A 6,000-nucleotide genomic window follows, 5' to 3' on the forward strand; every position below is an offset into this window, starting at 1 on the left:
TTCTATTTTTCTAGTTTAAGGCATAGGGCAAATCTGAATCCTATTACTCCCTAATGGTTGGAAGAGAAAGTTTCAACCCCAATTTTTCTTGAATTATCTTTTCTGTATACTTTTCATAACAATTTCTCTCTCTTTTTTTTTTAAAGATTTTATTTATTTATTTGACAGACTGAGATCACAAGCAGGCAAAGAGGCAGGCAGAGAGAGAGAGAAAGGGAGAAGCAGGCTCCTTGCTGAGCAGAGAGCCCGATATGGGGCTCGATCCCAGGACCCTGGGATCATGACCTGAGCTGAAGGCAGAGGCTTTAACCCACTGAGCCACCCAGGCGCCCCCATAACAATTTCTCATATGGGAAAAGTTGAGCATATTTTCATGTGTTTAAAAGGAATTAATATTTCTATTTTTTTTGAAATCTCTATTCATGTCTTGTCCATTTTCTCTTGGGTTGTAGGTCTTTTTATCCTCAATTTTTAGAAGCTTTCTATATTACAGACTTCAGCTTTTGTCTGAGATATAAATATACACATTTGAAATTTCCACTGTTTATGGTGTGAGAAATGGATCTAATTTTATTATTGTTCATATGGCTACCCAGTTGTACCATCACTATTTAAAAAAAATGGAAACTCATCTTTTTCCTACTGACTTGAGATGCTACCTTCATCAAATATTAAATTTCTACTTGTTCTCAAGTCCATATGCAAGTTTTGTATTCTTCTCCAGCCATGTACCATTCTCTTCATGTGCTATTATAGAAGCTTTATAATGTCTCCATATCTTAGGGTCAGCTCTTATACATTGTGCATTCCCCACCAATCCCCACACCCCCAGGATTTTCTGTGCTATTCTGGTTTATTTATTCTTTCTTATAAACTTTATAATCAGTTTGTGTTCTCCAGAAAAAAACCTGAGGCTATATTTATTGAGATGTTACATTTGCAAACAGATTTAGAATTGATATATTTTGGTTGACTCTTCCAATCCAAGAACATGGAATGTCTTCCTACTTTTTAGATCTCATTTGTGTCCTAAGTATGTTTGTATCTTTAGCCAAATAGGTTTTATAAAGTTCTTGTTGAATTTTTACCTAGGAATTTTATTTTAATTTTTCTATTATAATGAGGTCTATGATTGCATGTTTCAACAAGCTACTATTTGTATATGAAGTATGTTGATTTTTTACTTTGTTCCTGCAATTTTATTGGTATTACTTTTAGTATACTTTAATTCTTTTGAAGTTTTCAGATATATAATAATGTCATCTGCACATACACGTGGCTTTAATTCTTTCCTTCTGATTCTTTTGCCTCTAATTCTGTTCTCTTGCCTAATGGCATTTTCCTCTTCCCTCCTATACAATAATAAGTATAGTGGGCATCCCATCCTCTTCTTGGTGTAGGTTTTAATGGGAATGCATTAGTTTGCTAGGGCTGCCATAATAAAATAGTATTGATTGGGTGGCATAAACAACAGAAATTTTTTTCATCACAGTTTTGGAGGCTAGAAATCAAGATCAAGGTGTCAGCAGGTTTGGTTTCTCCCAAGGCCTCCACTTGGCTTACAGATGGATGTCCTCTCCCTGTGCCCTCCCATGGCTTTCCCTTTGTGTGCACACATCCCTGATGTCTCTCTCGGTGTCCAAATTTCCTCATTTTATAAGGACACCAGTTGGATGAGGTGTTGGATTAGAGCCCACCCTAATGGCCTCATTGTAACTTAATTACCCATTTAAAGGCCCTTTTTCCAATGTAGTCATACTAGGGCTTCAACATATGAATTTGGGGAGGGGCACAAACCAGTCTATCACAGTAGTGAATATTTTTACATTAAGAATAGTTTCAATTCATCTGAACTATCAATTCTATTTATTTAATATCTAGACATAATGAATGAGTATGGAATTTGGTAAAATGCCTTTTCATGTGCTCTTGGCCCCACCTCATCACATCCCCTCAGGTACTTCAGATGCTGAATGTTCCATTTTCTTCCTTGTACCTTTAATATTCTCTTCCCTACTAACGCTTTGTCTCAGTGTACAAGCAGAAGATCACCTTCCTTACACTAAAAATGTTCCTCCCAATACCCTTTCCCTCTCTTTTTCTTTTACTGTAAAAAATTTAGATGTATATTGTATATTGATGTATATTGTACTTTCCATTTCTGTCTACATTCAAGGGCTGGTGTTCATTTTTGACTGTTATGGCATTCCTTTCCCATTTCTCTCTCCTAATACCCAGGCACCTCTGTGCAGATGTACCTATACATCAAAACCTGGGTTTTCTGGGCGTTTATGAACTAATTGTCAGTCTTTCCTGGGCTACAGGGAGCTCCTGAGCAGGATCTTTGATTTCCGTCCTTGAATTTTAGGCATGCTGCCATCAGGTGGCAGTAGATAAAGGAATCATCCAGTCTGAACCCATACTGAAGATGTTTAGGCCTTTGTTGATTTTTTAAACACCACCTTCAACCTCTTCTTAATGGAAATATAAAAATGTATATAAATACGTATTTAAATGTGTACATATTTATGTGTATAAATACGTACTTATTTACATTTTATATATACACATATACATATATAATTTATTTAATGGAGGAATATATATATACATATACATATACAACAAAGGAATATATATATACATATACATATAAAATAGTGTGTGTGTGTGTATATACATATACATACATATTTTAAAAAGTTAAATAAAATCAAGCACTACTGTCATGTGGACATGTTACAACCCCATCCAATATCCAGATCTGTAAGTTGTGTTATGGAATTTTGGTCATCTTTGAAGATAACCAGTGTGGGGATTCCTGCATAGCATCCACTGTGGGCCCTGGGACCAAATTGGGGAGCGGAAAGAGTAGGCACCTGCCTCCATTGTTCCGAAGTGAGCAGTGCCAGGGTTGAAGTGAGATTGTGCACCATATTGGTTAAACTGTGCTTCACGTATGATCTCAAAGGCCATGATACCATGTTTCCTATAGTATCTAGGTGAGTATTTGAAGAAACCACTTCTTGATTACTACTTAGGTCTCTGATTTATCTACATGTAAAATAAAACACTTTAAAATATCTTATGGCTGGGTGCCTGGGTGGCTCAGTTGGTTAAGCGTCTGCCTTTGGCTCAGGCTATGATCCCAGGGTCTCAGGATCAAGTCCTGCATCGGGCTCCCTGCTCAGCCCAGAGCCTGGTTCTCCCTCTGCCTGCAGCTCCCCCTGCTTGTGATCTCTCTCTCTCTCTGTCAAATAAACAAATAAAATTAAAAAAGAAATCATCTTATGGCCATAGTGATACAGGCAAAGGATATTTTCCTCCTTCATTTGGAGAGGAGCTTCTAGGCACAGTCTTAATTGGAAATCATGGTCTTTAGCTCAGAACTCCTGCCAGGCTAACAAAAAAAGAAAGGAACTAGGCTCTTCTTTTCCTGGAATAATAGGAAAAGAAGAATCTAGGTTCAGGATTGCCCCCCACCCCTACTATCAGCATTTCCCTTCTAGAAGCAGCGGGGGAAGGGACCATAGGACTCAGCTCTGATGTCACTATTGGAAGACTGGCTGCATTCCATGTCTTTTGGTATCATTCCCAACCTAGAGTCCCATAGTGGAATGTTTTGGATATGGATTTTGGTTTGGATTTGTCCCCTCCTCTTGTTTGGGTCTGGAGTGGGGGAGAGTGAATCAAGGGAGGAGGTCTTCCCAGGTATCAAACTTTTTTTTTTAAAGGTTCTTAAAATTTATTTATTTGACACACAGAGAGAGAAAGATCACAAGTAGGCAGAGAGGCAGGCAGAGGGAGAAGGGGCTCGATCTCAGGACCCTGAGATCATGACCTGAGCCGAAGGCAGAGGCTTCCAGGTGCTCCTCCAGGTATCAGTCTTGAACCTGGTTCAAGGCCAAGTTCTGAGTAGCCTGGGAAACTACTCAATCCCTCTGAGATGCTGTCAGTACTGGATTCTGGTGCACAGTCTAGCACCACCCTACTTGGCCTGGAGATATGCTGAGGACCTATGGACACTTCAGACCTGCAGTTGAATTTATAAGGAAAGAGCACACATAAGTGTGGAAAGGGACAAGAAGGGATAGCCATTACTACTTCTCTCCCCTTCCTTTGCATGGAAACTAGACATTCTCGTGATTTGGTGATAAATTCTCATTCTGAAGGTAAGGAAATGGCTCTACTTCTAATAAGGTTCTTCTTTTCTAAACTGAGAGATTACTGTCCAGAAAAGGATGGCTTAGGCATGATTGCTAGATCCCTGCAGAGTTCACACATAGACCAGAGCTGCAGGTCATTTACCTTTTTCTTGATCTTAGGGAAGTGGTGTGTCACTCCATACCCCTTCGTCTTCTTATTTTCTTATCTTTAGTTTATCCTTCAAAGATTTCTTTTATTCATTTTTCAATGCACCCAAATCATTGAATTCATTAATCATCATCACTACGTAAACTACAAGACTTTTATTTCTTTCTTTGTCATCAGTGACCACTGTGTTTTGAGACGAGTGGCTTATGGTCACTGTGGAGGCTGTGCTCTCTAATGATTCCTTCCTGCTCATGCTTGGTTCCCACGTTACAATGTTTGGTAGAGCCGTGGCTTGCCCGGGAGGCCCGGACTGACAAGTTTTATGATGACAACAGCAACAGCTCTTACAGGTGTGTTGTAGCCCCTTCCTCCAGCTCTCCTGAAATAGCTCCTGTGTTATGCCTGGTGGATGTTGTAGTCATGGGCACTAACTTTGTAGTCCTCGGTCTTAGTATCTTTATTTCAGGTTTTTACTCACTTTATCTCTGTGGGCATCATCTCTGATTGGGGGGCGGGTAGCAGGTCCAAAGTTTCAATACCTACAGATTCCATTTAAAACTGATCACTCTCTCTTCCTCTTCCTTCCTTTTCACCCTTCCCCACTTCTTCTTCTTTTTTTTTTTAAAGATTTTATTTATTTAACAGAGAGAGATCACAAGTAGGCAGAGAGGCAGGCAGAGAGAGAGGAGGAAGCAGGCTCCCTGCGGGGCAGAGAGCCGAATGCGGGGCTGGATCCCATGACCCTGAGATCATGACCTGAGCCGAAGGCAATGGCTTAATTCACTGAGCCACCCAGGTGCCCCACCCTTCCCCACTTCTTTAGCACTCATGCTCTTTTAAAAAAGATTTACTTATTTATTTTAGAGAGAGAGCATGTGAGAAAGCATGAGCAAGGGGAAGGGCAGAGGAAGAGGGAGAGAATCTTAAGCAGACTTGGCACCGAGTGAGGAGCCTGATGTGGCGCTCAATCCCATGACCCTGAGATCATGACCTGAGCTGAAATTAAGAGTCAGACACTTAGCTGACTGAGCCTCCCAGGCACCCTAGCATCCATGTTTTTCATAAATTCTTTTGGAACTTGAGTGTAGGGTAAACTGTCCAATTTGAGTGTGCTGTTTTCTAGTAGGACTCTGAGTGACATTGTCTTAATTTTCTGGGCAAGCCCTCATTTCCTTGACCTAGATTCTAACCTTGCCTCTTACCAGTCCTCTCTCTGGGAACTATTTTGTTTCCCATAATCTGCTTGATGGTGGCGCTACTCTGTATGTAAAGATCACCAGGAAGCAGGAAATGATTCCTGCCCACCTTCAAGTATTCCTTCCTGCCTTTGCTTTTCTAGCTCCTGTGCCTTATTGGCCCATGGCTAGGGCCTCTCTCTTTTCCCTGACTCACCCAATACCAGATTTGCTTTGCTCTATGGATCCCGTGCACTAAATCCAGTCTTGTATCCTTGCCTGCCCCAGTAGCCCACAGGAAAAAGAACAACAGGACACAGGGAAGCTAAAGATTAAGAATGATAGTTGTACATCTCTCTGCTCCCCTCCCCCACAAAGAGCTCCCAAAAGAACTCCCAGATTGGATTGGGAGATCTCTGGGTTGCTCTTGACTTGAGAAACACTTTGTGTATTTACCCCAAATTACACATGGGTCCCCAGCAACAGATCCAAACTCTGACCATTGGAGAGA

This window comes from Meles meles, chromosome 8 (assembly GCF_922984935.1).
Source record: "Meles meles chromosome 8, mMelMel3.1 paternal haplotype, whole genome shotgun sequence".
Lineage (NCBI taxonomy): Eukaryota > Metazoa > Chordata > Mammalia > Carnivora > Mustelidae > Meles > Meles meles.